Genomic DNA, 21,359 nt, shown 5'->3' on the forward strand with positions numbered 1-21,359 from the left:
GGCTACACGTGAAGAGTATGAAGAGGAAATTGAAGTATTGGTGGACAAGAATGCCGACTTAACAATGAAGATTGGAATATTTAAGGGAGGCCCTACGCCAGTAGATGAAGACAAAGAACCCAAGGAGATTAGCCCGGAAGACTACATCATCATTGACGACACCGACTCAGAACAAGATAGTAGCGAGATGATTATGTTGATGAAGCTGGAGCAGATATCATGGAGTCTGCAACCGAAGAATATTTCTAGTAGACCACCTCATCAGTAGTAGTAGTCCACCATGTAAATATAGTAGTCTGAGCACTTTTGCGATAGTTAGATCGATTGTATGCCCTTGTTTGATTGAATGAAGTGAATTGTTTGCTTTTGCCTCATGTGCATATGGGTAGTGTTTTCTCTTTAGACCCCTCTATTCTTATATCTCATCTTTTCTAAACCCTCAGATGCCTCCGAGATGTGACCCCAGATTTGCCTTCCCACCGGAGCTCACTCAGTTGATCCAGCAGCAGAACACATTGATGCAGTTGCTAGTCCAGGATCAGAATCAAGGGAACAACAACAACAACCCACCACCACCACCACCACCTGTTGATCACTTAGCCCGTTTTCTTAGGCTGAATCCGCCGGTGTTTTCGAGTAGCACCGAGCCGATAGTAGCAGATGATTGGCTCCGCAAGACAGCTAGGGAGTTGACCACAGCAGGATGCACAGATGCGGAGAAGGTGAAGTTTGCCGCACATCAGTTAGAAGGACCCGCAGCATCATGGTGGGAGAATTTCACAGCCACTTTCCCAGTCGACACTGTCAGATGGGACCAGTTTCAGCAGGCTTTTCGAACTGCACATGTTTCAGCAGGAGCTATGGCCATGAAGAAGCGTGAGTTTCGGAACTTACGCCAAGGAGGACGGACAGTTGGCCAGTATGTGGAGGACTTTAGTAAGTTAGCATGTTATGCCCCAGATGACGTTGCTACGGATGCAGCTAAGCAGGAGAAGTTTCTGGAAGGACTGAATGATGAGTTGAGCATGCATTTGATGGTAGCAACCTTCAACAACTAGCAGGAGATGGTAGATCGTGCTCTTATGATTGAAGGGAAGCAGCAGCAAATTGAGAATCGCAAGAGGAAGTATGGACAAGGAAAGTATAGTTCTGGAGCTCAGCAGAAGCCACGTTTTACCCCTAGACCAGGAGGACATTTTCAGCATACCCATGGAGGAGGTAGCTCGCACAATCACAATGACACCAGGAATGGTAATGGGAATGGAGGAAGCAACGGCCAGAACCGCACCAACCCATCGACCCCAGCCAAGAAGGATCTGAGCCAAGTCACTTGCTTTAACTGTTTGAAGACCGGACATTATCCCAATGAGTGCCCTGAAATACAAAATGGAAATGGCAATGGAAGCTCTGTGAAGAAGCCGAACCCTTTCAACAGGGGACAGGTGAACCACGTTAGCGTGGAGGAGGTTGAAGCTCAGCCCGATGAAGTAATAGGTAAGTTTTTGGTTAAGTCATTTACTGCACTCGTTCTTTTTGATACTGGTGCATCGCATTCATATATCTCAAGGGGATTTGTGGATAAGTATAACCTATCAACCCAAGCCCTTAGGTCACCCATGTTAGTAACCTCGCCTGGAGCAGAATATGTGGCTAGTCTATGGTGTGATCGGTTACCATTAAGGATTGGTAACTATGTTTTTCCCTCAGACCTAATAGTATTGGAATCTCAAGGATTGGATGTGATATTAGGCATGGATTGGTTATCAAAGTATGAAGGGAATATTGAATGTGCTAGTAAGTCAATTTTGCTTACCACACCAGAAGGGAGAAGGATCAAGTATGTATCCCGACATGTGACGAGGAGGACTCAAGTAAATTGCTTAACAGGAGTTGTGCAGGAGGAAGTACCAGTGGTAAGGGATTTTCCCGATGTATTTCCGGAGGAGTTGCCAGGCATGCCACCGGATAGAGATATCGAGTTTTTGATTGAGCTATTTAGGCACAGGGCCAATATCAAAGAGACCATATAGGATGTCAGCAAAGGATTTGGTGGAAATTAAGAAGCAGATTAAGGAGTTACTGGAGAAGGGATATATTCGCCCAAGTTCTTTGCCTTGGGGATCGCCAATACTTCTAGTGGAGAAGAAGGATGGATCGTTAAGGATGGTTGTTGATTATTGAGGATTGAACGAAGTAACGATCAAGAACAAGTACCCACTACCAATGATTAACAATCTGTTTGATCGATTGCAAGGAGCTAAGGTATTTTCCAAGATTGATCTGCGATCAGGATACCACCAGTTGAAGATTCGAGAACAGGATATTCCGAAGACAACTTTTACCACCAGGTATGGGCTGTACGAGTATACCGTTATGTCATTTGGTCTGACTAACGCACCTGCCTATTTTATGAACATGATGAACAAAGTGTTTATGGAGTTTTTGGATAAGTTTGTCATAGTGTTCATTGATGATATCCTGGTTTATTCGAAAAATGAAGAGGAGCATAAGGAACATTTGCGTTTGGTACTTGGAAAGCTCAGAGAACACCAATTATATGCCAAGTTCAGCAAATGTGAGTTTTGGTTGAAGGAAGTAGGATTTCTCGGACACGTTATATCTGGAGAAGGTATAGCAGTAGATCCCGCTAAAGTTGAAACCGTGACCAAGTGGGAAGCACCAACCACAGTTGGAGAGATCCGGAGTTTTCTTGGACTCCTAGGATACTGCCGGAGATTTATTGAGAATTTCTCAAAGATTGCGAAGCCTACGACGGAGTTATTAAAGAAAGATACCAAGTTCATATGGACAGAGGAATGTGAGGCTAGTTTCCAGGAGTTGAAGAAATGTTTGGTTACTTCACCAGTGTTGATTTTGCCAGACCAGACCAAAGATTATGAGGTATATTGCGACGCTTCACGTCGAGGACTTGGAGTAGTGCTTATGCAGGAAGGGAGAGTTGTTTCATATGCCTCAAGACAACTGAAGCCTCATGAGTTAAATTATGCTACGCATGATTTGGGGTTAGCAGCCGTAGTGCATGCTTTAAAAACATGGAAACATTCCCTCATTGGAAATCATTGTGAGGTGTACACGGATCATAAGAGTTTGAAGTACATTTTCACACAGAAGGAGTTGAATCTCAGACAAAGGAGATGGTTGGAGCTTATCAAGGATTATGATATGAAATTGCATTATCACCCCGGAAAGGCTAATGTAGTAGCTGACGCATTAAGCCGTAAGAGCCATGTCAATACGTTAATGACGGGAGAAATACCCAAGGAGTTAGCAGAAAATCTTCGTGAACTATGCTTGGAGATAGTTCCGAGAGGCTTTGTAGCAGCATTGGAGATTCAGTCAACTTTGATGGATAGAATCAGAGAAGCTCAAAAGACCGACAAAGAGATTGCCGCTATTAAGGAGAAATTGAGCAAAGGAAAAGCTAATGGATTTCGTGAGGATGAACACGATACCCTATGGTTTGAAGACCGCATTTACGTGCCCAATGACCCGGAGATCAGGAAGTTGATTTTGCAAGAGGCACACGACTCACCGTATTCAATTCACCCAGGAAACACCAAGATGTATTTGGATTTGAAGGATATTTTCTGGTTGACTGGAATGAAGAAGGATATTGCAGAATATGTAGCAGTTTGTGATGTATGCCAGAGAGTAAAGGCAGAGCATCAGAAGCCAGCAGGATTGTTACAACCATTACCGATACCCGAATGGAAATGGGATAAGTTAGGCATGGATTTTATCACGGGATTACCCAGGACTCTTTCAGGCTATGACTCGAGTTGGGTTGTAGTCGATCAATTGACGAAGGTAGCTCATTTTATCCCGGTAAAGACCACTTACACCAGTGCTAAGTTGGCAAAGATATACATGACCAGGATCGTATGTCTGCATGGAGTTCCAAGGAGTATCGTATCAGATAGAGGAACCCAGTTTACCTCAAAGTTCTGGAAGCAGTTACATGAAACTTTGGGTACCAGGCTAGAATTCAGTACAGCTTTTCATCCACAGACAGATGGACAGACCGAGAGAGTCAATCAGATTTTGGAGGATATGCTGAGAGCTTGTGCTCTAGATTATGGATCTAGTTGGGACGATAATTTGCCATATGCAGAGTTCTCTTACAACAACAGTTACCAAACCAGTTTAAAGATGGCCCCTTTCGAAGCCTTGTACGGAAGGAGGTGTAGGACACCGTTGTCATGGGACGAAGTTGGAGACCGCCGGTTGTTTGGACCTGACTTGATTAAAGAGTCTGAACAGAAGGTGAAGTTGATTCGCGATAGGCTCAAGGTAGCCCAGTCCAGACAGAAGAGTTATGCAGATTCTAAATGCAAGGAGACAGTTTACGAAATTGGAGATAGAGCTTATCTTCGAGTATCTCCAGTTCGGGGAACAAAGCATTTTGGAGTTAAAGGGAAGTTAGCGCCACGATTTGTAGGACCATATAGAGTTTTGGAGCGTATGGGAGAAGTGGCCTACAAGTTGGAATTGCCCGAAGGATTGTCAGGAGTTCATGATGTGTTCCACGTTTCCCAGTTGAAGAAGTGTCACGCGGAGATGGCTAACATACCATTGAGAGACACAGTGCCTTTAGAGACTATTCAGTTGGATAACGATTTGACCTACGAGGAGAAACCAATTAAGATTCTCGAGTTTGCCAATCGAGTTACCCGCAGCAAGGTTATCAAGTTTTGCAAAGTTTAGTGGAACCACCACACAGAGGATGAAGCCACCTGGGAGCGAGAGGAAGAGTTGCTCAAGGACCACCCTCACCTATTTTCTAGCCAACCCAAATCTCGAGGGCGAGATTCATCTTAAGGGGGTAGGTTTGTAACATCCCAAATTTTCAATTTGGAATGTTATACATTAGATCATCATTGCATAGCATATTTTATTTTGCATTTTGGTTGATCCTAGAAATTCTACGCAGCTCAAGGACCCACGGAGAGAGTTGGGGATTTCGTTATTTTCATATTTGAGTTCTCTCAAATTTTGAGAATAGGATCATTTGATTTTATTTATTTTATCATCAATTATTTCTATTACAAAAATATGAGAGAGGGAATAAAATGACTTTCCCAAAATAAAGAAATATTGAGCATTTAATAAAAAAAGATTTTATTTTGGAGTTTTTTGGTGTTTTATTTTTTATTTAGGAAAAATGTGCGCTTTTCAAAATTTCATTTAGGTCCCAAATAAATGTTCACCTAGTGAGGCTTGATTTTAGAAGCCCGTGAAAATTTATTTCGGAATTTTTGGAGTCCGTTTAGTATTTATTTTTATTTTTTTCTTCTTCCGAGCGGAATATTAAAAAAACGAACCGACCTACGGGCCGTGTCCGACTAGGACTCCAGCCCGGCTAGCCTTTATAAGCCGGGGGAGGCCCAGCCCCAGCCCCAGCCGAACCCTAGCGCCGCCCCAGCCCCGCCCCCCGCCGCTGCCGCCGCCGCCGCTGCCGCCGCCGCGCCGCGCTGCCATCGCCCGCCACCGCGCCGCCGCCCCACCAGACGCCGCCGTCGTCGATCCCGCCGCCCGAGGTTCGCCGCGCCTCGAAATCCGTGTCGTCGGTTTTCGTTGGTTTATTTTTTAAGGTTGGTTTTTTTAAATAGATCGGTTTTTCCGGTTTATTTAAATAGCGAGCATTCATCCGTTCGTTCTAGCGAGCGTTCGTCGTTTTTCTTTTTCTCAGATTAAATCCGCGATTTTTCTGATCGCGATTCCTGATCCGATTTTCTTTTTAGTATAACTTTTCGCTCGTTTGTCGGAATCAGGCGATTCAAGCGCTTAGACTTTCGTCCCGAAACCCTCTATTCGTTTAACCAACTTAAACAAGATGTTGCTACTATAAATTTTGCCCTAGATCCAGATTACTAGAACGAAGTTGTTTTCTTTCGCTGTTTGACTTTCGTTGTTTCGTTCGATTTGATTCTTTTTGTCAACTGGAGTTATTAAGTTGAACCTTCTGGTTAGATCTCTTATTTGAGTTTTACCTGTGCATTAGTTGAGTACTTATTGTATGCTTGTTTGTTTGTCTGCGATAGAATACCCGGAGTGCGCCGCTTGTTACTTCGAATCTCTAGGTTTCGCGGATCATCAGCAAGGCAAGTAACACTTTGATCATACCTTTTCTACTACCCAGTTTTATTGCATTAGATCAATCCTCACACATTGCATGATTAGGATCTAATTAAATTGTGGGATGGGAAGTAGTTGAGGTAGTACCTATTACCTGTTATTATCAAACCTTTGGGAGTTATTTCTGCGTTTGCTTATTATGCCATGCTATGCTAGTAGACGTGGATTGGGTGAGTGATATCCATGACAGATGTGAGTTTGTTAATTAATGGTTTATCTAAGGTGGCAACTTAAACACACATCTGGGTGGATTGAGGCACCTGGGTATTCCAGGACTTGCCTATTTTCTTTTGGACCGCCACTCAGGCTCAAAGGGATCATGAGACTATTCATACTAGAAACTTCCGTGTGTAGCCACAAGCTATTATGGGCTCTAGCATAGTTGACTAAGTCGTGCGAACTCTTACAGTCGTAGACTAGCAGATGTAGGGGATGTAGGTGGTACAGTCTACCCGATCGTAAGGTGCTAGCGCTTCTGAAAGACTATATCTCGGTCATTCGTCTTCTCAAACACCATGTAGTGCGAGAAACCAAACGGAGGCAATCGAGTCTTGTGGGGAAAAGTGCGCAAACCTCTGCAGAGTGTAATAAACTAATCATGGTTAGCCGTGTCCCCGGTTATGGACATCTTGAGTATCTAGTACTTGGATTTTCATGTGAATCTCAACATGTTACTCTAAATTAATTTTGTTGGGCTTTGTTTAATGATGATTACTTTAATTGGGATTGAGAATGCTGTCAACCATTCTCAATGTTTAACAACTACCATGATAGTAATTAAATTTATTCCTTTGAAGTAGGGAAAAATTGGCTTTACGCAAAACTGTAACCATAGAGCTTTCCACCAGCCATATATGCATATAGTATAGCTGTTGCATTCCATTACTCTCTATGTGTTACATTGCCAGCATATTCCATGTGCTGAACCATTTCGGGCTACAACGTTAATGTTGCAGACTTTTCAGACGACGATTAAGGAGTTTTAGGTCGTGGTTCTATACTCAGTGATGCCGTTGGAGTTGATGGACTCACTTATCTTCCAAGCCTTCCGCTGTTATCGTTACTAGATGGCCTTAAGCCATATTTATTGTATTAAGATCTCTTTTGAGACACTCGATGTAATAAGTGTGTGATTGCTACTCTGCTATAAATCCTCCGAGTACTGTGTGGTGTCAGCATTACTGATCCAGGGATGACACCGGAGCACAGAGATCAGACTGTTTGAGGTCTGGTCGCTACATTAACTATCATGGTGGTTGTTAATCATTGAGGATGGTTGACAGCAATCTCAATCCCAATTAAGTAACATCATTAAACCCAACAAAATTAATTTAAAGTAACATGATGGGATTCACATGATAATCCAAGTACTAGATACTCAAGATGTCCGTAACCGGGGACACGGCTAATCATGATTAGTTTATACACTCTGCAGAGGTTTGCGCACTTTTCCCCACAAGACTCGATCGCCTCCGTTTGGTTTCTCGCACTACATGGTGTTTGAGAAGACGGATGACCGAGACATAGTCTTTCAGAAGCGCTAGCACCTTACGATGGATAGACCGTTACACCTACTTTCCCCCTACATCTGCTAGTCTACCCTGTAAGAGTTCGCACGACTTAATCAACTATGCTAGAGCCCATAATAGCTTGTGGCTGCACACGGAAGTTTCTAGTATGAATAATCTCATGATCCCTTTGGGCCTGGGTGGCGGTCCATAAAAAAACAGGCAATCCTGGTCTACCCAGGTGCCTAGACAGGCAATCCTGGAATACCCAGGTGCCTCAATCCACCCAGAAGTATGTTTAAGTTGTCACCTTAAGTAAACCATTAATTAACAATCTCACATATGTCATGAATACTCTCAAAACCCAATCCACATCTACGAGCATAGCATGGCAATGTAAGCATAACGTAATAGTAACTCCCAAGGGTTTGATAATAAACAGGTAATAGGTACTACCTCAACTACTTCCCATCCCACAATTTAATTAGATCCTAATCATGCAATGTTGGAGGTTTGATCTAATGCAATAAAAACTGGGTATGAAAGAGGTATGATCAAAGTGTGAACTTGCCTGCAATGTTGATGAAGATGATTCGCACTCAAAAATCTTGATAGCTCTACTCGTCACACTCCGGTCAATCTATCGTAATCAAGCAATGGTAACCACACGTAAGCAATCACTCAAAAGGCCAGAAAGATCGAAGAAGTCGATTCGGAAAACATCAAAACCAAGCAAATAGCTCTTGCAACATAAAACAATTTCTAACAGTACCAAAATTATGTGAATTTGGCCTTATCAGAATGTTTAGGTCAAGAGCTTCGATTTGCAAAAAGAATCAACTCAAACGGAGCTACGAAACTGATCTAATTCAAATTTTAAACCTTTCAAAAACATGTTTAAGTTGTTTACCTGGATAGAGGAGATCATAACGAAGAAGTGGGCGTTGGTTTCATTGGATTTGGACAAACGAGTAAAAAGATGCGAGGGTTTGAAGTTTAGGGACTAATCTGTAAAACTTTTAATCACAAACGAGTCCCTGGCAGAAAAAAAATCCTATCGAGCGAACGCTCGCTACAGAGACATACAAGACGAAAACTGTTCGCTAAAGAGATCTTAATAGAGAACGTCCGCTAAATAGTGATAAAAACGGTTTATTAAAAAAATCGATTTGGATCGGACCGGTCGGCGGCGGTTTTTACCCGGGTTCTTGGAGGTTCAACGACGGGGCGTTTTCCGGCGGCTTTTTCTCGCGTCGGTCGGTGGCGGCAGCAAGCTCCGGCGAGGGCGGCGCTCTCCGGCGCGGCGGCGCGCGGGCAAGGCGAGCGGCGGCTCTGGCGTCTGGCGCGCGGCTGCGGGATGCGGCGAGCGGCGCGGGGCAAGGAGCGGCAGGCGGCGGCGGGGGGGGAAGCGGAGCGGCGGAGCTGCGGCGGCAGCGTGGGAGAGAGAGGGCGGCGGTGGATCAGGGTCCAGGGGGGGCCTGGGTGCCCGGTATTTATGGGAGGAGGGGCAAGGCGGCGCGGAGGTGGCCGGGTTGGCCACGGCGAGCGGCGGCGGTGACATGGACTCGTGAGGAGTCCCTGTCGGGGACGACGGCGGCTGGGCTGGGCCGGCCCAGTCGGGGGAAAGGGTTTTTTTTCCAGACGAACAAAACAAATAAAAACAAACAGAAATAAAAATATTATATAGGCATATAATATATCAAAATTTTCAGAAAAAGATTTTCTACGACATGAACATTTTTCTAGAGTCAAATAAAATCCACGCAAATTTAAATAAAGCCAAGAGTGCTACAGATCTAATAAAATCCAATGAAAATTATTTTAAAAAACCCAAAATGATTTTGAATTAATTTTTCTCCAATTTTCTAATGTAGGGAATCAAGTTACCCTAATTTCCATATATTTTATTTTTGGAGAAAAATAATTTGAATAAAACTCAAATAACTCCAAATTGAAAATTAATTCCAAAAGGACTTTGAAATTGATCCTTTGAAACTCCCAACTCATATTTCATATAATTTGAAGAAGTCATTTTATCTTCGCTCATGAAAATCATTGAGTTGCATAAAGTTTCAGAATTGGAAATATTCTCAAATGAAATTTAAATATTTTCAACACCCCTTGTCATTTAAATAAATGGAAGAAGTCATGTCATCTTCTCTCTCGGGTTTTGTGATGAAAAGAATTTGAATTCACGGGGATCAAAAAGAAAAAGGTGAAAGTTTGGGAAAGTCCTTTTATTCCCTCTCATTTAACTTTCAAAAGTTTCGAATTTCACTCAATCAATCACACAACAATCAAACAATAAATCAATCAATCTATTTATTTTAACATTCCAAAATTTCGAATTTTGGGATGTTACAAACCTACCACCCTTAAAATGAATCTCGTCCTCGAGATTCAGAGAGGCTAGCAAGAAAAGGTTAGGGTTGGGGGTCTTCTCAAACCCATAGAACATCACAGGGGTCTGGGGTTCTACCACCCTTAGAAGCATGGTTACTGTTCCATCAAAACTCATATACTCCATCCTTATTCTTGACAGTGTCGGTCTTCTCAAATCCTCGAGAAAATTCCTTCTCTGAGCTCTTCCGGTAGTGGCATAACCTTTTCCTCAATTCTTCTGTCCTTTCCTCTTGGTAAGGTTATTCCGAGATTGGGTCTTCTTAGCTGACGGGTCTGGCGCCAAAACTAAAAAACTATCGATATCTCATGGTGGTCAACAATTTATGGTTTCTCCTGCAGGAAATGGGTCTGGGTTGAACCTCACCGTATAACCTACGGTTGGCAACAACTGTCGTGTACAAGGGAAAAATACTTATACCATTCTAAGTTTAAACAGGGTTTTGATCGTCATCTCTTTACTATAGGTAAGTCACTCAGATTTACCATCCCACATAGCAAGGCGAATAATAAGAGTAAGTCGGTATGGTGATCAATCCATCCCGCACCCAAATCATTACCTTGTATACGGTTTATTGAATCTCGCATTCTAACACTCGGTCATCCTCACAAGCATTGCAGAATTTCTCTTGTCCACGAACTACGTTCGGAATAATCCATTGATTCTGCAAGCCAAACAAACACTTATCGTTCCTTCACAACTCTCAGGTTTTGCGTTACTCCTATAAAATCGTCGGTGGGTAAGGTCGTACTCTCTTCCAGGGTTTTTCCTTCAGCAAGGATGTTCTTGCTTCTTGGTAGGTCCTGGGGCCTGTGGGTTATGGCCCATCTCATCACTTGTAGTCCTTGAACTTATCATCGGGTAACTGATCATTATTCCAACTTCCAACTTCCTAGTATTCTTAAATCCATCCAATTGTATTGTCTTCCTTCCTTCTATTGGCACCAAACTAGGACATGCACGATTACTCAGACTCATCATGGAATTTCCATTGATCCATATTTCTAACATCATACCTCCTTTATATCCAATAGTAATTCATCTCTTCATCCTCGTGGAATATCCCACAAACCGAGATAAAAACTTATACTTATGCAGTCCATATTCCACTTCGTGGAATATCATTATCCTTTCCAGGGTCAAACATCCTTACAGTGGAATATTGGCCATCTCTGCATTGGAACTTCTTCAACTGTGTAACATGAAACACATCATGATCTCCTGACAGTCCTTTGAGTGACTCCAACTTGTTGGCCACTTCTCCCATATGCTCCAAAACTCAGTATGGTATCACAAATCTCGGGGCTAACTTTCCCTTAACTACAAATCGTTTAACTCTTCGTAGATGGGTCATACGAAGACATGCTCTGTCTCCAATTTCATAGACTACCTCCTTGCATTTTTTTGTCTACATAACTCTTCTGCCTGGACTGAGCTACCTTCAGTCTATCTCGAATTAACTTAACATTCTCTTCTGACTCCTTGATCACATTTGGTCCAACAACTGACGTTCTCCAACTTCATCCCACATACTCTTGGGGCATCACACATATCGAGACAAAACTCGTATTCATTTTATCCGAAATCCACTCAGTGGAGTATCCTTATCTTTTCCAAGGGTCAAGGGTTCTTACAGGGTACTACCACCCTTAAAATGCACAAATCTTCCATACAACATATTTCTCATATCCTCAAAATGGTCAAAATTCTTCTTCATAGGGTAACAACTCATAAAATCCATATCAGTACCAACGATGCTAAATTTATTCACTGTCAATTGATTACAATCTCAACTCAACACCTTGATATAAAAGAAAATGTTCTCACTTCTACTACTCCATTTCTTTTGTTGCAAACTCACTATCTAGCACAAGTTTTCTTCTCCTTAGGGCATTCTCTGGCAAAGTGCCCTGCTCCATTACAACTAAAACATATTACTTCTGACAAGTATTGAGGTTTCCTTTTTGGGCAACTGTTGAGGTAGTGCCCTGACTCCTTGCACCTGTAACAGGTAATATGACTCAGGTCCTTCCTGGAATCCAATCTACTTCTCTTCCTGGACCTTTCCATGCCAATCATGGCTTCTATTTCTTGTGGGTCATACTCTACTTCCTCTGTCGGGAATTCTACTAGATCCCCATTCATACAATTCTGGGAGATGTGTCCTTCTTCTCCACATGAATATCAAGACTTAGTGCAGGGTTTACTCGGGTCTTCTTTAGGTGTGTCCTCCATCTCTTCCTTCATCATAGCTTCTTCTAAAATTCCCATAAGGGCTCCTTTCAATACTTCTTTCTTCTGCTGGATGGTTCATTGTACCATGGGGTAAATGTGACACTGAGCAGGATAGTGGGTAGTCCCTTCACACAAGAAATAAGTAATTCTGCCTAGTTGGGCATTCTTCAGCTGGATGACTTCCTTCACAATTTGGGCATTCATCCTTGTGTTCTTTATGGGTGTGTGCTATTTCTCCACAAATCTTGCATGCACAAGGTTTATTCATATCCTTTCCATAAAGCTTCAATTTCTGAGACACAAACCTAGACTTTGGCAAAGAAACTTAAATTCTTTCCAAGTGGTTACTCCTTGCCATCCATTGATGGTTTGGTACATCCTCCACCAAGTAGCAGCACCTCTTTCAAAGCACTGAAGAGCATGATGGGTCATATCATGTCCAACTATAGGGTTATTCTCCATGTGATCCTCCACGTTCTGAATCCATTGGTCCGTCTCCAATTGACTCATCAGTCCAAAAAATATAAGCTCATCTTCATTCATCCTCTATTGGGTCCAAGGGTTTGGGGTGAGATAAGAGAGAGGGAGAGGGATTCACACAATACGAACAACAGTTTTGAAAAGACAGATTTTTTATTGTGGCTGTCGAAAAAAATCATCAAACAAATGACAGCTCACAATCGTCGCATCTAACGTAGGGATATAACTGGGGTTTGGTCTTCTAAAGGTCAATAAATCTTCAACGTCTCCAAACTCTTCAAGCCTTGTTCATGCCTCCAATGGCTTCTTTCGATCATGCTTGTCTTTCTCAAGTTCTTTTGCCAAATCAACTCTGTTGACGCGAAGTCTCTCGTGACGTCCTTTAATATTATGGAGTTGCGTTCCAAACCTCTGGTTTCAACATCCTTCGCATGAACCATGGTCCTACTGTCCTTCAGTTCCTGAAGAATCTCCGGTATCTCGAGATTTTGCTCCTCCAGCTTGGCTACTTCAGCTTCTTGGACCTAAGTTCTTCACGAAATGCTTCCTTGTCAAAAATACGGCTTCCTGCGGGTCCGTCTTAAAATCCCTGATGTAATTCTCCAGATCCCGGTGTTACGTCAGCTAAGGTTAAAACTTCACCTCTTGCTGATAGGTGCTCCATCAGCCTTCTTCCATCAAATCCATTCTGAAGAAATGCATCCTTAACTCAGCACGGTGACAATAGCATCAGCGGCGATGACATCACGGATAACCGTGGTTCTGCTCTTGTCATTCCCATGAGCTTTCATTCCATAATTGATATCTCCTGCCTTAGGGTTTTCTTGAAAAAACTTTGAGTTCTCATGCTCGATGTTCCGGTCTTTCTCCGATACACCTTGATCTCGGGCATGGACAACTTCCATAATCTGCCAAGTTCCATAAGGGTAGCCTTCCTAGGTCATACAAATCTAGGAATTCTTCAGAGCCTTCAAATTATACTTGTCTTCAGTCTTCAACCGTTGTAGTTTCCATTATTCAGATGCACGGAAAATACTCTTCATTCCGAAGTGGTCTTAGTTGTCCGATATCTTGTACTTCTTGGAGTGGTCTTCATCAGTCGAATCTTCGTGTGGTCAAAAGGGAAAAGGGGTATGGTCTCACTAAAAGGGATTTTTTTTTGAATAAGCTCAGAAGAGAAGAGAGGTAAAAGATCTTTTTGAAAGGGAAAGTTCTAGAGAAAAATCTTTACTATGGGCTTGCCAGTTTCTAGGGTCACGTCCTACAGTCAACATGTGCTCTGATACCATCTTGTAGCGGCCCGACCCGAATGGATCAAGTCTCTGTGCTTAAGTGTCATCCCTGGATCGGTATGCTGACACACACAGTACTCGAGGATTTATAATGGAGGTAAATCACATGTAAAAGTAACGTAAATACTATTACCTCAATCCAAAATAGCGGAAGTAACAAGGTTGTGTGTAGAAATCGTAACCCTAACGTATCACTTACTCGTCGTAAGATAACCCTGCAACATGAGACGTTGCAGCCACAAAGGGTCGGTACATTGAATGTACTGGCAAATTCACACCGTAGAGAGAAAGGATGAACAATGGCTATCACTACATGCATATTTGGCTGGTGGAAAAGCTCTATGGTTATAAGGTTTTTGCGAAAAGCCAATTTTTCCCTACTACAAAGGAATAAATTTTATTTAACTATCATGGTGGTTGTTAATCATTGAGGATGGTTGACAGCAATCTCAATCCCAATTAAGTAACATCATTAAACCCAACAAAATTAATTTAAAGTAACATGATGAGATTCACATGATAATCCAAGTACTAGATACTCAAGATGTCCATAACCGGGGAGACGGCTAATCATGATTAGTTTATACACTCTACAGAGGTTTGCGCACTTTTCCCCACAAGACTCGATCGCCTCCGTTTGGTTTCTCGCACTACATGGTGTTTGACAAGACGGATGACCGAGACATAGTCTTTCAGAAGCGCTAGCACCTTACGATGGATAGACCGTTACACCTACTTTCCCCCTACATCTGCTAGTCTACCTTGTAAGAGTTCGCACGACTTAATCAACTATGCTAGAGCCCATAATAGCTTGTGGCTGCACACGGAAGTTTCTAGTATGAATAATCTCATGATCCCTTTGGGCCTGGGTGGCGGTCCATAAAAAAACAGGCAATCCTGGTCTACCCAGGTGCCTAGACAGGCAATCCTGGAATACCCAGGTGCCTCAATCCACCCAGAAGTATGTTTAAGTTGTCACCTTAAGTAAACCATTAATTAACAATCTCACATATGTCATGAATACTCTCAAAACCCAATCCACATCTACGAGCATAGCATGGCAATGTAAGCATAACGTAATAGTAACTCCCAAGGGTTTGATAATAAATAGGTAATAGGTACTACCTCAACTACTTCCCATCCCACAATTTAATTAGATCCTAATCATGCAATGTTGGAGGTTTGATCTAATGCAATAAAAACTGGGTATGAAAGAGGTATGATCAAAGTGTGAACTTGCCTGCAATGTTGATGAAGATGATTCGCACTCAAAAATCTTGATAGCTCTACTCGTCACACTCCGGTCAATCTATCATAATCAAGCAATGGTAACCACACGTAAGCAATCACTCAAAAGGCCAAAAAGATCGAAGAAGTCGATTCGAAAAACATCAAAACCAAGCAAATAGCTCTTGCAACATAAAACAATTTCTAACAGTACCAAAATTATGTGAATTTGGCCTTATCAGAATGTTTAGGTCAAGAGCTTCGATTTGCAAAAAGAATCAACTCAAACGGAGCTACGAAACTGATCTAATTCAAATTTTAAACCTTTCAAAAACATGTTTAAGTTGTTTACCTGGATAGAGGAGATCATAACGAAGAAGTGGGCGTTGGTTTCATTGGATTTGGACAAACGAGTAAAAAGATGCGAGGGTTTGAAGTTTAGGGACTAATCTGTAAAACTTTTAATCACAAACGAGTCCCTGGCAGAAAAAAATCCTATCGAGCGAACGCTCGCTACAGAGGCATACAAGACGAAAACTGTTCGCTAAAGAGATCTTAATAGAGAACGTCCGTTAAATAGTGATAAAAACGGTCTATTAAAAAAATCGATTTGGATCGGACCGGTCGGCGGCGGTTTTTACCCCGGTTCTTGGCGGTTCAACGACGGGGCATTTTCCGGCAGATTTTCCTCGCGTCGGTCGGCGGCGGCAACAAGCTCCGGCGAGGGCGGCGCGCTCCGGCGCGGCGGCGCGCGGGCAAGGCGAGCGGCGGCTCTGGCGTGTGGCGCGCGGCTGCGGGAGGCGGCGAGCAGCGCGGGGCAAGGAGCGGCAGGCGGCGGCGAGGGCGCGGGGCGGGGAGGCGGAGCTGCGGCGGCGGTGGCGATCTGTGGCGGCGGCGGCGCGGGAGAGAGAGGGCGGCGGCGGATCAAGGTCCAGGGGGGCCCGGGTGCCCGGTATTTATGGGAGGTGGGGCAAGGCGGCGTGGAGGTGGCCGGGTTGGCCCGGGCGAGCGGCGGCGGCGACATGGACTCGTGAGGAGTCCCTGTCGGGGACGACGGCGGCGGGGCTGGGCCTGGCTGGCTAGCCGGGCCGGCCCAGTCAGGGGAAAGGGTATTTTTTCCAGACGAACAGAACAAATAAAAACCAACAGAAATAAAAATATTATATAGGCATATAATATATCAAGATTTTCAAAAAAAGATTTTCTACGACATGAACATTTTTCTAGAGTCAAATAAAATCCATGCAAATTTAAATAAAGCCAAGAGTGCTACGGCTCTAATAAAATCCAATAAAAATCATTTAAAAACCCAAAATGATTTCAAATTAATTTTTCTCCAATTTTCTAATGTAGGGAATCATGTTACCCTAATTTCCATATATTTTATTTTTGGAGAAAAATAATTTGAATAAAACTCGAATAACTCCAAATTGAAAATTAATTCCAAAAGGACTTTGAAATTGATCCTTTGAAACTCCCAACTCATATTTCATATAATTTGAAGAAGTCATTTTATCTTCGCTCGTGAAAATCATTGAGTTTCATAAAGTTTCAGAATTGGAAATATTCTCAAATGAAATTCAAATATTTTCAACACCCCTTGTCATTTAAATAAATGGAAGAAGTCATGTCATCTTGTCTCCCCGGTTTTGTGATGAAAAGAATTTGAATTCACGGGGATCAAAAAGAAAAAGGTGAAAGTTTGGGAAAGTCCTTTTATTCCCTCTCATTTAACTTTCAAAAGTTTTGAATTTCACTCAATCAATCACACAGCAATCAAACAATAAATCAATCAATCTATTTATTTTAACATTCCAAAATTTAGAATTTTGGGATGTTACATAATGAAAGGGAAGGGACTTCTCAATATCCACATATTATTTCTTATGAAGAATTAGGTAACGAGGAGGAGCCTTCTATTCAACCAATCTCATTAATAAGGAGCTCCAAAAGGAGGATTGAACCCACACATGATGTGAAGAAGAGAAAGAAAAAACGGAGAAGAAAAGGTAAAAAGGAATCTCTCCCAAATGATGTTGCTCCTATTACTCATTATGATGATGATAATTGCTATACTATTGGTGCTATCCATACTATTAATGATGAGAGTGATTATGCTTATGATATGAAAAGGCAAGCTTGGGGATGCTATGTTTCATGAAGATGATATATTTAACCTCCCAAGTTTTGATATGCAAATTTATTATGATGATGCATGCCTCCTATTTATGATGGTTATATTGATGAAAGTGGATTTGGAGAGGTCATGACTTTATTTAGTAATGATTCCACTATCTTGGAAGAGGTTTCAATTGATTATGATGAGAACAAAGTTGCTACTTATGATGATTATTGTGATGACACTTATGCTATAAAAAGTAGTGACGATTATATTTATAAAACTTGTCATGATTATGATTACCCTCTTTCTGAACATTACTCTTTTAATGTGGAAACAATTTATAGTATTCGAGTTTCTTATGATACTCCCACTATTCCGATTGGGAAGAATCTTGCTTATGTGGAGAGTAGTAAATTTTCTATGCTTGTAGATCATGAAAAGAATGATTTATGTGATGGTTACATTGTTGAATTAATTCATGATGCTACTAAAAATTATTATGAGGGAGGAATATATGCTTGTAGGAATTGCAATAATATCAAGTTTCCTCTCTATGTGTTGAAAATCTTGAAGTTATGCTTGTTTTACCTTCCTATGCAAGTTGATTCTTGTTCACACAAGTTGTTTGCTCACAAAATCCCTATGCATAGGAAGTGGGTTAGACTTAAATGTGCTAGTCATATTCTTCATGATGCTCTCTTTATGTTTCAATTCTTATCCTTTATGTGAGCATCATTGAAATCATCATGCCTAGCTAGGGGCGTTAAATGATAGCGCTTGTTGGGAAGCAACCCAATTTTATTTTTGTTCTTTGCTTTTTTGCTTCTGTTTAGTAATAAATAATTCATCTAGCCTATGTTTAGATGTGGTTTTATGTTTTAATTAGTGTTTGTGCTAAGTAGAACCTTTGGGAAAACTTGGGTGAAGTCTTTGCGATCTTGCTGTAAAAAAACAGAAACTTTTGCGCTCACGATATTAGCTACCATTTTTACTGGAGAGTACTCTTAGGTTGATTCTTTTTGCAGATGATTAATAGACAAATTCCTCACGTCCACGAATTTATTTCAGAATTCTTGGGTTTACATAAGTATTCGAATGATATAGATTACTACAGACTGTTCTGTTTCTGACAGATTCTGTTTTCATAGTGTTGTTTGCTTATTTTGATGAATCTATGAGTAGTATCAGAGGATATGAACCATAGAGAAGTTTGAATACAGTAGATATTACACCAATATAAATAAATAATGAGTTCACAACAGTACCAAAAGTGGTGATTTATTTTCTTATACTAACGGAGCTTATGAGTTTTCTGTTGAGTTTTGTGTTGTGAAATTTTCAAGTTTTGGGTAAAGATTCGATGGACTATGGAATAAGGAGTGGCAAGAGCCTAAGCTTGGGGATGCCCAAGGCACCCCAAGGTAATATTCAAGGATAACCAAGAGCCTAAGCTTGGGGATGCTTCAGATGGCATCCCCTCTTTCGTCTTCGTTCATCGGTAACTTAATTTGGAGCTATATTTTTATTCATCACATGATATGTGTTTTGCTCGGAGAGTCATTTTATTTTATTTTGTTTTGCTTGATGTTTGAATAATATCCAAATATCTGAAATTATTAAATGTTAGAGAGTCTTCACATAGTTGCACAATTATTCGACTACTCATTGATCTTTACTTATATCTTTCGGAGTAGTTTGTCATTTGCTCTAGTGCTTCACGTATATCTTTTTAGAGCACGGAGGTGGATTTATTTTGAAGAAATAGATGAACTCTCATGCTTCACTTATATTATTTTGAGAGTCTTTTAGAACGGAATGGTAATTTTCTTTGGTTATGAATTTAGTCCTAATATGATGGGCATCCAAGATGGGTATAATAAAAACTTTCATAAAAGTGCATTGAATACTATGAGAAGTTTGATACTTGATGATTGCTTTGAGATATGAAGATGGTGATATTAGAGTCATGCTGGTTGAGTAGTTGTGAATTTGAGAAATACTTGTTAAAGTTTGTGATTCCCGTAGCATGCACGTTTGGTGAACTGTTATGTGATGAAGTCGGAGCATGATTTATTTTTTGATTGTCTTCCTTATGAGTGGTGGTCGAGGACGAGCGATGGTATTTTCCTACCAATCTATCCCCCTAGGAGCATGCACGTAGTACTTTGTTTCAACGACTAATAGGTTTTTGCAATAAGTATGTGAGTTCTTTATGACTAATGTTGAGTCCATGGATTATACGCACTCTCACCCTTCCACCATTGCTAGCCTCTCTAGTACCGCACAACTTTTGCCGGTACCATAAACCCACCATTTACCTTCCTCAAAACAGCCACCATACCTACCTATTATGGCATTCCATAGCCATTCCGAGATATATTTCCATGCAACTTTCATCGTTCCGTTTATTATGACACTTCATCATTGTCATATTGCTTTGCATGATCATGTAGTTGACATCGTATTTGTGGCAAAGCCACCATTCATAATTCTTTCATACATGTCACTCTTGATTCATTGCACATCCTGGTACACCGCCGAAGGCATTCATATAGAGTCGTATTTTTTTTCTAAGTATCGAGTTGTAATTCTTGAGTTGTAAGTAAATAAAAGTGTGATGATCATCATTATTAGAGCATTGTCCCATGTGAGGAAAGGATGATGGAGACTATGATTCCCCCACAAGTCGGGATGTGACTCCGGACGAAAAATAAAAAAGAGAGAAAAGAGGCCATAAAAAAGAGAAGGCCCCAAAAAACAAAAAAACAAAATGAGAGAAAAGAGAGAAGGGGCAATGCTAATATCCTTTTACCACACTTGTGCTTTAAAGTAGCACCATGATCTTCATGATAGAGAGTCTCATATGTTGTCACTTTCATATACTAGTGGGAATCTTTCATTATAGAACTTGGCTTGTATATTCCAATGATGGGCTTCCTCAAAATGCCCTAGGTCTTCGTGAGCAAGCGAGTTGGATGCACACCCACTTAGTTTCTTTTTGAGCTTTCATACACTTATAGCTCTAGTGCATCCATTGCATGGCAATCCCTACTCACTCACATTGATAACTATTGATGGGCATCTCCATAACCCGTTGATATGCCTAGTTGATGTGAGACTATCTTCTCCTTTTGTCGTCTCCACAACCACCATTATATTCCACCTATAGTGCTATATCCATGGCTCATGCTCATGTATTGCACGAAGATTGAAAAAGTTTGAGAACATGAAAAGTATGAAACAATTGCTTGGCTTGTCATCGGGGTTGTGCATGTTTTAAATATTTTGTGTGATGAAGATAGAGCATAGCCAGACTATATGATTTTGTAGGGATAGCTTTCTTTGGCCATGTTATTTTGAGAAGACATAATTGCTTGGTTAGTATGCTTGAAGTATTATTATTTTTATGTCAATATTAAACTTTTGTCTTGAATCTTATGGATCTGAATATTCATGCCACAACAAAGAAAATTACATTCATAATTATGTTAGGTAGCATTCCACATCAAAAATTCTATTTTTATCATTTACCTACTCGAGGACGAGTAGGAATTAAGCTTGGGGATGCCTTATACATCTCCAACGTATCTATAATTTTTGATTGTTGCATGCTATTATTATCCATCTAGGATGTTTTATATGCATTTATATGGTATCTTATATGATTTTTGGGACTAACCTATTAACCTAGAGCCCAGTGCCAGTTTCTGTTTTTTCCTTGCTTTTGAGTATCGCAGAAAAGGAAAACCAAACGGAGTCCAATTGACCTGAAATTTCACGGAGATCATTTTTGGACCAGAAGAAGCCTATGGAGTACCGGAGATGGGCCAGAAGAGTCCCAAGGCCACCACGAGGGTGGGGGCGCGCCCCCCTACCTCGTGGCCACCTCGGGGACCCCCTGACTTGTTCCCGACTCCAACACCTCTTATATATACCCA

At 41.4% G+C, this 21,359-nt stretch overlaps 1 pseudogene; it reads left to right on the forward strand.

Annotated features, from left to right (window-relative positions):
- Positions 1 to 443: 443 nt before the first annotated feature.
- The window catches only part of LOC147959245 (uncharacterized), a 113,036-nt pseudogene continuing 92,120 nt past the window's right edge, over positions 444 to 21,359 (forward strand).

Source organism: Triticum urartu, chromosome 7A, assembly GCF_056163025.1.
Source record: "Triticum urartu cultivar PI428250 chromosome 7A, HENAU_Tu73, whole genome shotgun sequence".
Lineage (NCBI taxonomy): Eukaryota > Viridiplantae > Streptophyta > Magnoliopsida > Poales > Poaceae > Triticum > Triticum urartu.